The sequence below is a fragment of the Muntiacus reevesi genome, chromosome 6, assembly GCF_963930625.1.
Source record: "Muntiacus reevesi chromosome 6, mMunRee1.1, whole genome shotgun sequence".
NCBI lineage: Eukaryota > Metazoa > Chordata > Mammalia > Artiodactyla > Cervidae > Muntiacus > Muntiacus reevesi.
The window spans coordinates 49,610,516-49,622,109 of record NC_089254.1 but is presented as its reverse complement, the minus strand read 5'-3'; the positions used below and the strand labels follow the sequence as shown (position 1 = coordinate 49,622,109).

General features: G+C 37.0%; 1 non-coding gene across 1 annotated transcript; it reads right to left on the bottom strand.

Annotated features, from left to right (window-relative positions):
* Positions 1-2,871: 2,871 nt before the first annotated feature.
* Positions 2,872-2,978, bottom strand: LOC136171236 (U6 spliceosomal RNA). The gene has a single exon (XR_010663787.1). It is a non-coding gene; the product is annotated as a U6 spliceosomal RNA (small nuclear RNA).
* Positions 2,979-11,594: the final 8,616 nt, after the last annotated feature.

Sequence of the window (11,594 nt, the reverse complement as noted above, 5' to 3'; positions counted from 1 at the left end):
GGGAGATTTAATCTCTACTGGGGAATCAGAGAGAGTTTCCTTGAAGAATTAATGTTTAAACTAAGAAATAGAGTATGAATAGAAGTTAGCCAGGTAAAGGGAAGTTGGATGATCAAATATCACATTATTTAAGATATCAAAGGACTATTCTACAAAAGACACTTCCCTGTTATACAGTTGACATAGTTCCATGGTGTACTTCTTACTGTGTTACTGAACCTACAGCCAGCCTGCCAGGGTCTACTTAGAGGGCTAACACAAAGAGCTGTTTTGTTTTGTTCAGGACTACTTCTAAGATTACAATTAGCAAAATACATTTCAAACATAGGAAAACAAGATATTACAAACCACAGAAATATTTATTTTCATGTGGGCTTCCCCATAATTTTACCCATCCTCAGCCATGAATCTCTAAAACAGTTTGGCCATGTAGAAATGGGTCACATATATTTGTAACCCTCTTTCTTGTGATTCTCTAGAATTTCTGCTTGGTTTCTCAAGGGTTTACTTTTTGTTTCCAGAGTGTAACTCACAAATCTGACATTTTCCATGTTAATGTTAATTAAGCCTCAATTTAAAGGGAAGAGAACCCAGGCTATGAAATCTAGGCAGGACTCCTAATGCCTCTTTATTTGTACCTGAAAAACAGATATTTAGGCCTCCGTTTCTTCATCTCCAAAATGAAGGTTTTGGACTAAAAAATCATTAACATACTTTGTCATATTTACATCCTATGACCAGGTAATCCTGTTACATAGATGCATTTTAGACCATATGAAGACAGCATATGGACTCATTGGCACTCTATCTTCATCCCTGGTTTTGTGTGTAAACTTTATTTTGGAGTAGAAGTAGGGAAAACCACTAGGCCATTCAATACTTATACTTCACAGTGCTCAGTCACGCCCAACTCTTTAAGAACTCATAGACTGTAGCCCGCCAGGCCCCTCTGTCCATGGGATTATCCTAGCAAGAGTACTGGAGTGCATTGCTGTTCCTCCAGGGGAATCTTCCCAACTCAAGGATCAAACCCACATCTCCTGTGGCTCCTACAGGCAGATTCTTTCCCATTGAGCTGCCTGGGGAGCCCTATTTTGGAGTATCTTCAATTAAAATTGGTCAATTAAAAAGTAATTTGGGGACTTCCAATAGTAGCAAGAGTTTTGATATCATACCTTAGGCCTCCATCATGTCCCGGATGATCTTTCCTTTACTTTCTCATGTTCTATCTTTAAATTGTGTCCTTGGATCATATTCCCTAAAATGTCCTATCTCAGAACACCTTCCTTTCACATGTAGAAGATTCACAAGCATGTGAAAAGAACTAGGTTAGCACTGTTTATATTTCTTAAGAAACTTTTCTTTTTCCTCTCTCTCCCTCTCACTGTTTCCCTCCCTCCCCTGTCTTTTCTCTCTCCATTCTCTTCTTTTTTCTGCCTTCACTTGCTTTTCCTATTTTCTTCCCATTTCTCCTATTAACTCCCCTTACGACAGCTGGGAAGATCCTAGATGTTCAGTTCAGAACATAAAAGCAAGTAAAATAGCATTACAAATTGAATTTTAATTTGACAGTATAGATACAATGCACAGTATATTCAGTGCCTTTGGAATAACATAGTAAGGAAAGTATATGTCATAACTCAACTGGGTTAGTTATTATAAATAATACATGATGACAAAATACACTTAGTAAGGAATGAACAGGGTTTAGGGGGAGAGAAACCAGGAAACGGATGGGGAAAATTAAAGATAAGTGTGGAGGTGGGGATAGATGACAGATGCAAAAATAACTGAAAATACTTCCCCCCCTCTTTTGGAAGGTTTGTCTCTGCTCAACTTTCAAAACTCTTGCTTCCTCTCAGAAGCCTTACCTGAGCACCCCATATTGAATTATCTATTCTCTCCTTTTTCTCACTTGTATTCTAACATTATTACACACTTCAAATTCTATCACACAGAAAGGCATTTATTTATGTGCCTATCCATTGTCCTGCTTTCCACTAAACATGAGTTTCCTTGAGGACTCACGGTATAGTTTTCAACTTTAAATTCTTCATCTGACACATATGAGGTAGCTTGTTTCAAATTCTATGTCCCCTATTTACTATTCATGTAAACATACCCTAGTTTTTAAGATTTTTCTGAGCCACAACCTCCTCTTTTAGAACATTAGGAAACTACTGTGTGTGTGTGTTAGTGGCTCAGTCGTGTCTGACTCTTTGCGACCCCGTGGACTGTAGCCCACCAGGCTCCTCTGGCCACTGGATTCTCCGGGCAAGGATACTGGAGTGGGTTGCCATTTCCTTCTCCAGAGGATCCTCTTGACCCAGGGATTGAACCCAGGACTCCTGAATTGCAGGCCGATTCTTTACCATCTGAGCTACAGGGAAGTCCCAAAGTCACTCAGTCGTGTCCCACTCTTTTTTTTTTTTTTAATCTACTTAATTTTATTGACTTTTCCTTCAGTTTTTTTTTTTTTTTTCATTTATTTTTATTAGTTGGAGGCTAGTTACTTTACAATATTGTAGTGGGTTTTGTCATACATTGACATGAATCAGCCATGGAGTTACACGTATTCCCCATCCCGATCCCCCCTCCCACCTCCCTCTCCACCCGATCCCTCTGGGTCCTCCCAGTGCACCAGGCCCGAGCACTTGTCTCATGCATCCAACCTGGGCTGGTGATCTGTTTCACCATAGATAATATACATGTTTTGATGCTGTTCTCTCGAAACATCCCACCCTCGCCTTCTCCCACAGAGTCCAAAAGTCTGTTCTGTACATTTGTGTCTCTTTTTCTGTTTTGCATATAGGGTTATCGTTACCATCTTTCTAAATTCCATATATATGTGTTAGTATGCTGTAATGTTCTAAAAATATGAAACGCTTCACGAATTTGCATGTCATCCTTGCGCAGGGGCCATGCTAATCTTCTCTGTATCAATCCAATTTTAGTATATGTGCTGCCGAAGCGAGCACGTGTCGCACTCTTTGTGACCCCATGAACTATACAGTCCACAGAATTCTCCGGGCCAGAATACTAGAGTGGGTAATCTTTCCCTTCTCCAGGGATCGAACCCAGGTCTCCCACACTGCAGGCAGATTCTTTTACCAGCTGAGCCACAAGGGAAGCCCAAGAATACTGGAGTGGGTAGCCTATCCCTTCTCCAGAAGATCATCCCCACCCAGGAATCAAACTGGGGTCTCCTGTATTGCAGGCGCATTCTTTACCAACTGAGATATCAGGGGAGCCCAGGAAACTACTACCTCACGATTAAAATTACATAGCTAGGGTTGAGCTTTCCTTAAGCACCAGGGAATTAATCAAACTTTTATTTTTAAAAGCCTCAAACTTTTAATGACATTAAACTGAATTCTGTGAGAATGAAAGCCTCTGAAGGTTGAAGACAAAAGCAAATTGTCTAATGCCTGGTAGTTGGATTCCTGAGGTTTGGTAGGACAAGATGCTGGCAAGTTCCACAGTGCAGTAGACCTGCCTCCCTGACATGGCAGGTCTCCCACGGCGCCTGGAAATAGCAGAGCCCTGACAGCGAGGACCTTCGAATGGACCACTGCAGACTCACAAAGTCTCGTAGTGTCTTCCCTGAACCATCTAAATCCAATAATAACTCAAAGAATGAAGAACGAACCGCAAAATAACTAGATTTGGTGAGGGGAACTGAAATTTTATTTTATTTTGCACTATGAAGAAATATAATGACTCTTACTTTTTCATCATTTTCAAGCAGTTCCTATGATAAACCTGAGGTTTCTGATCAGTGTGAACTTGGCACTACAGTATAGAGAACCGTTAATTGTTTGGGGGAAGCTGAATGGGGGGGGCTTTTTCCTAAATATTAATAGAAGCTTTGTGATTTCTACTCTGAGCTAGAGAAGATTACACTAATCTCACCAGCAGAAAATCTGGGGAGGATTTTAGTCAACAGCTGACATTTTAGAAATTATTTCCGAAGATTTTTGAAGCATATTCTCTGAAAGTTTCTATCTCTGTGTTAGGCCGCCCATAGCGGATCTCAGTAAGTCCTTACTACTCAAATACTTAAATTATTTCACCTTTCCATAACTGATGCTTTTCCACATACATTTAAAATCCTTTCTCTGTTTTCCACATTCATATTTTTTTCTATTAATGAATATGGTTCACACCCATCACTATTTTCCCTCAATAATTTTTCTTGTCTCACAAGTCTTTTAAGAAATAGCTACAGTACCATTCAAATTTCACAGATTTAACTACAAATACTTTTTAAATGTTTTACAAAGTTATGAATGGGTAAAGGTAATAAGCAAACAAAAACTATTTCTGAAATTCAATCCTATATCTGTCACATAAGCTTCTCTAATATAATTCTATTAAAAGATATTTCTGACTTGTTTCACAGCCTTTTGAGTATTTTTTAGTGATTATTTGTTTATGATCTCCTTCATTTTCAACAAGAAATATCAGCTAGAGATCTTAGCTTTAAATGAGCATTATGGACAAGAGAAGTCATATCTAAACTAAGTCAAACTATTTAGCAGAGTGAAAAATTATGCAAACCTCTGAAATGTGTATTCCCTTTACCTGTTGGCCTTATGTAATTTAAGCAACTGAATATATTTCTAGACAAATTTAACACATTCACATCTTAATTATGTTCTCAAAGCAATTTATTTTCTATTTCTAAAAAATTCCCTCCTAAGGTGAAAGAAACACTCAGGGAAATTTAAATGATATTCAAAGGAGAAAAATAATAAGTCTGAGTTATACAGTATTTTATGAAGACCTGTGTTGGCTTAACTTAAGCAATAATGGATAAACAGCTATTTCTCCTTTATTTTATGATTATATACCACTATAAATATATAGTACTTATGCCATATTATAACAATGTAAAGTCTATCTTATAATATTCCACAAATCATCATTAATATTATGAGTTGAAGAGGGCCTTTGCTTAATTGTACTCGCTTTTATTATTTTTGATATTTTCTCATATTAAATATATGAAGTAACAAAAAGGTATAATCAAATGCTATTAAATTTTTGACTTTAAAAGATTATAAAATGTTGTGCTAATTTATTATATAATTTATCATTATGAATGTGAACAATCTGTGTTTCAGAGCATATATATATAATTCAAATAACTTATTTATTTTAGTAGTTTTTATTTTTAAATAACTCATTTCTGTCCATTTAAGGGCTATCTGAACTGAGATTCAGTGTGATAAATGAAATGAGCACTTAAGTTACAGGTGTATTTACTGTAATAAATAATGAGAGATAAATATCACACATTTAAATTAAAAAATTCAAATCTATTTAGCCTCATTTTAAGGAAATATAATTTTCAAAATTTAAAACTTATAATGTACATACATCTTTATCAAAAATGTACTCTGTAAAATAACTTTCTTGTTTGATGCTCTTTCTTTAAATTAGACAGATGATTGATAGATGATAGAAAGATTATATTCCTTACATTATAACAAATAATACTTATATGTTCAACCAGCTTTTTCTAAACATAAGTATTGCATAAAATGAGATAAACAAACTCATGTCAATTATCCATAAACTTTGACAAAATTTGAAGCCACTTTTGCACAGCCAAAAGAGAAAACTATTTAGAAATCTCAAATATCATTTCTTCATCATTTCCTTTTCCTTTTATCAAATTCATCACTGAAACATTACAATCAAATGTTACCAATAATTTTTAAAATAGCACTAAAATATTATCTATTTCTAATTTATAGAGCAAAATGTAATTTAAATGTTTTTAGCACATGACTTTAAAATTAAGTTGAAATTTATAGTTATGTGCTTTTAAACCCCTAGATATATGTAATTGCATATTTTATAGTTCTAATTAAATTATTTAGAGGAAAAAATTACCTTTGTAATGTCTCAGGAACACTGTCTGTGAGAGTCAGTCTCTCCATCTGCTTTCTATGTACTATAAGCATTGTCTTTCTGCTTACTCTTACTTCTCTACTTGTTCTACTTCTATGGGAGGTCAAGCTAAATAAACCATGATTTAGTTCCTCTTTTTGACATTACATTCATTTCTCATATTTCTGACTATAATTTTGAAAAGAATGAGTAATATTTAACTGATCATGATTTGAATAATTTGCAATAGCAAAAAACAACGCACTTCTTTTGCCCCCCATCAAATATTTTATCAACAATGCTCTACATACAAATAAAAGGTAGAAGTGATTAATATAAAAACTGAGAAGTAAGCACAAATTTCAATGTGTAATAAGAGGACCATATTGCCACTATTAGGTGAAGTCTCCTAGGAAAAGATAAATTATTCCTCTGTCATCATTATCCAGCTTTGTTTCTCTGGATTTTACAAATTTTCATCCAAAAAGGTCAACAAATAAGCCCAAGTTGGAAACACTGAGCTTGCTTCAAAGATTTGTAGGGAAGGTGAGTAATCTTCCCAGGCAAAAAAAAAAAAAAAGTAACTTACACATATCTGGGTATCTGTGTCTGTGTGTGTATTTGGCGATGGATGAGTGTGGTAATCATTACCGGTGCTCACCGTTTTCACCCATATTCCAGTCTCTTAGAGTTCCGACACGAAGTTAGGAGTTGCCATGGGACTAACTTTGGCACAGAGAAGTAAAGGAGTTTTGTATATGTTTCAAACATATACTTGCTGGTAATTGGCTCTATATCCCTCCTTTCTGGCTGCCTTGGTGGTTGTGGAAGCAAGTGTCCAGTTTCCATCAACCCAGGGCCCCAAATGACTCTGGTGGACAAAATCCTCCTATAACCTACATTGAGCTCATAGCCCAAATGAAAAATAACTATTTTATTAACTACTGAGATTTGGAGGTTAAGTGTCTAATCTAGCCAATTCTAACTAGTTCAGGGGATGAAATTATAAGTACTCTATTTTCAAACGTGTGCACCTTTAACTACCCACGCTAGAAGAACAAGCCTCTGCGCTCTTGTGTGAACTACCTCCCCTTACAATGGATGTGCAGAATAGTGGTATGAGAAGAGGACAGTGCTGGGGATCTGCACAGTTGTCCAAAGCAATGCAAACTAATCAGCAGCAAAGCCTGGACTTCTCACTAACTTGTTGCACTACTTTGGGCCAGTCATTTAAGCACTCTAAGCTTAAGTTTCCCATTTGTAAAATGAGTACAATAATAGCTTCTCTGTTTATACAACAAAGTTGAGTAACAATGTACAAATTTTATGTGCTGCCCTTACGAGAGGATAGAAATACACTCTATTCTTCTCTAAATCACCAATCACCTAGTATTTTATACCACAATGGATACTAAATAAATATTAATAATTAAGGCAAAGGCAAATTCTATTTCAATAGTTTTTTAAGCCTTTAATCAATGTCTAACACTGGTTTATGGACTGAGAACAACTCTTTCAGGAAATACTTTTCACTAGCAAAGTATTTAATTATTTTAATGTGTTAAATACTTATTAATAACTTACCACATGACAGGTACTGTTCTATGCAACGTGTATGCTAAGTCGCTTCGGTCTTGTGTGACTCGTCACAGCCCCATAGACTGTAACCCACCAGGCTCCTCTGTCCATAGGATTCTCCAGGCAGGAATACTAGAGTGGCTTACCTTTTCCTTCTCCAGGGGATCTCCCCGACCTGGGACTCGAACCTGAGTCTTTTACGTCTCCTGCATTGGCAGGCAGGGTCTTTACCACTACCACCACCCGGGAAGATCCCTCTATGCACTGGAGGAGTGGATAATTAAGCCATTTAGGCAAATTCTCTGATGTGATGGAGGAAAACAGACAGTGACAAGCAGAGGCTATAAGCAGAAAAAGGAGGAGGCAAGGGAGAGTTTGATAGGTAGTCAGAAAAGACCTCATTATTAAGCTGACATTTAAGCAAGAGTATTCAAAGAAGAAATGTAAACCGTGTGAATACTTGAGGAAACAGCATTCCAGGCAGTGGGTGCAGCAAGTGCAAGAGCCATGAGGCAAGGAGTTCTTAGTGTGTTTGAAGATCAGCATGAAAGCCACTTAGATTAAGATACCTTGAGAAATGGATGAATACAAGGATGAGATCAAACATGTGTCTGTATTTATATTAATATAAACTCATATAGAGTTAGTTGCTCAGTTGTATCCAACCCTTTGCAACTCCATGGACAGTAGCCCAACAGGCTCCTCTTTCCATGAGATTTTTCCAGGCAAGAATACAGGAGTAAACATATTTGCATAACATATATGGATCATATTTCCTTTCTGCAGCTATTTTCCGAGCTATGTTGCTATCGCAAGAGTCAAACTGGAGAGCCAAGGAAAGTGCTGCATATGCAGGGGTATATATATGTCAGGAATAGCCTCCTGATATGGTGATGGAAGAAAGGAGGGCTTTATCTTAAGAGATGCACAAGAGATTTATGTATCAAAACAATATGTATTAGCACAAAAACAAAAAAATATAGATCAATGGAACAGGATAGAAAGTCCTGAGATAAATCCATGTACCTTTGGTCACCTAATCTATAACAAAGGAAGCAAGAATATACAGTGGAGTCTTTTCTATAATTAGCGCTGGGAAAACTGAACAGTTTTGAACAGTTTGAACATTATGTGAACAGTTACACATAAACGAGTGAAATTAGAATACTCCTTAACACCATACACAAAAATAAACTCCAAATGGATTAAATACTTAAATATAAGGCTAAAATCTATAAAATTCTTAGAGTTAAACATAAGCAGAGCTCTCTTAAACATAAATCACAGCAAGATCTTTTTCAATCCACCTCCTAGAGTAATGAAAATAAAAACAAAAGTAAACAAATGAGGCCTAATTAAACTTAAAAACTTTTGCACAGCAAAGAAAACCATAAAGAAAACAAAAAGACAACCCACAGAATAGGAGAAAATATTTCCAAACAAAGCAACCAACAAGGGATTAATCTCCAAAATATACAAACAGCTCATGCATTTGTGAGTGTTAAGTCGCTTCAGTCATGTCCAGCTCTTTGTGACTCTATGGACTGTAGCCTGCCAGGCTCCTCCATCCATGGGATTTTCCAGTCAGGCATACTGGAGTGGGTTGCCATGCCCTCCTCCAGGGGATCTTCCTGACCCAACGATCATTCCCACGTCTCGTACGTCTCCTGCATTGGCAGGCAGGTTATTTACCACTAGCACCATGTGGGAAGCAGCTCTTGCGGCTCAATTTATAAAAGAAAAAAATCAAAAAATGAGCAGAAGACCTAAATAGACTTTTCTCCAAAGAAGACATACAGATGACCAATAGGACATGAAAAGATGCTCGACATCACTAATTATTAGAGAAATGCAAATTAAAATTATAAGAGGTATACCTCACACCTGTCAGAGTGGGCATCATTTAAAACTCTACAAATAACAAATCAAAGGGAACCCTCCTATACTGTTACTGAGAATGTAAATTGGTGTTGCCACTATGCCAAACAGTATGGAGGTTCCTCAACAAATACTAAAAATAGAGCCACCATGTGATTTAGCAATCCCACTCCTGGGCATATATCCAGAGAAAATCATAATTCAAAGAGATGCATGTACCTCAATGTTCATTACAGCACTATTTACAATAGCCATGACATGGAATCAACCTAAATGACCATCAAAAGAGGCATGGATAAAGAAGATGCGGTATATACATACAATGGAATATTACTAGGCCATAAAAATAATAAAAGAATGCCATCTGCAGAGACATGGATGGACTTAGAGGTGGCCATACTGAGTGAAGTCAGTCAGAGAAAGATAAATATCATATGATATTGCTTATATATGGAATCTAAAAAAGGGTACAAGTGAACTTATCTACAAAGCAGAAATAGAGTTACATATGAAGAAAACAAACTTATGGTTACCAGGGATTAAGTGGGGGGGAGGAAAGGATAAACTGGGAGATCGGGATTGACATTTACACCCTGCCACATATAAAATGAATAACTAATAAAGACCTACTGTGTAACATAGAAAACTCCGCTCAATACCCTGTAATGAGCTGTGTGCGAAAAGAATATTTTAAAAAGTGTGGATATACGTATATGTATTTGATTCACTTGGCTGTATACCTGAAACTAACACAATACAGTAAATCAACTGCGCTCCAATAAAATTTTTTAAAATGAAAGAGATGCACAAGAGCAGAGTCTGTAGAAGAAGAAAGAGAAGTAGGGGTAGAGGAGAAATTTTATTTGTTCCAGTTCAGTTCAGTTCAGTCGCTGTCATGTCCAACTCTTTGAGACCCCATGGACTGCAGCACACCAGGACTCCCTGTCCATCATCAACTCCCGGAGTTTACTCAAACTCATGTCCATTGAATCAATGATGCCATCCAACCATCTCATCTTCTGTCGTCCCCTTCTCCTCCAGCCTTCAATCTTTCCCACCATCAGGTCTTTTCCAATGAGTCAGCTCTTTGCATCAGGTGGCCAAAGTATTGGAGTTTCAGCTTCAACATCAGTCCTTCCAATGAATATCCACGACTGATTTCCTTTCAGATGGACTGGTTTATTTGCTAAAGGTTGGTTATTTTCAAAAAGTGATCTTCAATGGGAAGATTGGGAATCAAAACAATCCAAATAGTGAGAAGAACATGGAGGCAACACACATGGCTTTAAAAAAATCACCTGTGATCCACGTATATGTATGGCTAAGTCCCTTTGTTGTTCATTGAAACTATCACGACATTGTTTGTTAGTTGGCTATACTCCAATACAAAATAAATTAAAATAAAATGACCTGTGGACCTATTACTTGTGACATGAGAAGAGTTATTCAGAACAGCCAGCAAGAGGCAGTGTAGGCTTATGAAGTATAACAGATACATCAGCCTGAAGTCCAAGATGAGCCTCTAAATCAATTTTATGCAACACAATATTAACAGGTGGTAAAAACAAACCATAAGATATCATAGTATTACTGTGACACATCATTTTGCAAAATATTCAATAGTCGTTGGTTTCTATTATTGCAAGAACATTTCCCTTTGTTACATATAGTCAGCAGAATTATTACCAGTGTTCGAACTTACAATCTCAAACTCTCTGTAGAAGGCAATTTCCTAAACTTCAGGGAAATCTGATCCAATAGAAAGGTGACCCCCTTAAAATATCACCCAGGGTTCAATCCCAGAGAAGCCAGACTGGTTTCTCAGGCATTCTCAGGCATTTCTCCCACATTCTCAGGCAGTTCCAAGGGACAATTACAATGCCAGTTGCTCAGTTCGGTTGGCAGTCATGCCCCATGTAAGGAAGAAGACAGAGAGGCATAATCTGAGTGGAGCATGCCAAAGAAGCCATAGGGCAGTCTGGAAGTAAAGAGGAAAAGTTTACTTGACTTAAAGTTAACTTAAAGTCAAGGCAGCCAAGAGGCTGGAGAATAGCTACAGAGAACTTCTGAGACTATTAATTTTTGCACAGTTCAGCACTATAAATTCATGGTGCTCATTAAGAATCTCTAGAATTTTTAAAGAACTCAGATGTTTCTAAGTACAACTATTCACTGTCAGGAGTGTCCATTCAGTGTGGTAAAGACTCTGCTACAATGTTAATCTAGAAACCGCCTACTTT